Source organism: Mus caroli, chromosome 4 (genome assembly GCF_900094665.2).
Source record: "Mus caroli chromosome 4, CAROLI_EIJ_v1.1, whole genome shotgun sequence".
Classification (NCBI taxonomy): Eukaryota; Metazoa; Chordata; class Mammalia; order Rodentia; family Muridae; genus Mus; species Mus caroli.
The window spans coordinates 51847215-51847526 of record NC_034573.1 but is presented as its reverse complement, the minus strand read 5'-3'; positions in this window follow the sequence as shown (position 1 = coordinate 51847526).

Genomic DNA, 312 nt, shown 5'->3' with positions numbered 1-312 from the left:
AGTGCTGGGATTAAAGGCGTGCGCCACCACGCCCGGCTTTTTCCCAAATTTCTTTCCTGGACCATTATAATTTTTTTATAGGATGGTTACTAATTTTTGTGAGTTAATTCTGTATTCAGCTACTTTGTTGAAAATGTTTATCCACTGTATGTGTACATAAAACCTACTAGTTAATCCACAGACCACATATAAGTTTCACCAGTTGTCTAGTGATGTCTATCAAAGGAAAAGAATCAACTTCAGAGCCCCATGTTATTTTTTTCAGTTGCCCACTGACTGGAGTCTTCTATTTAAACACCCTCTTCATCTTTT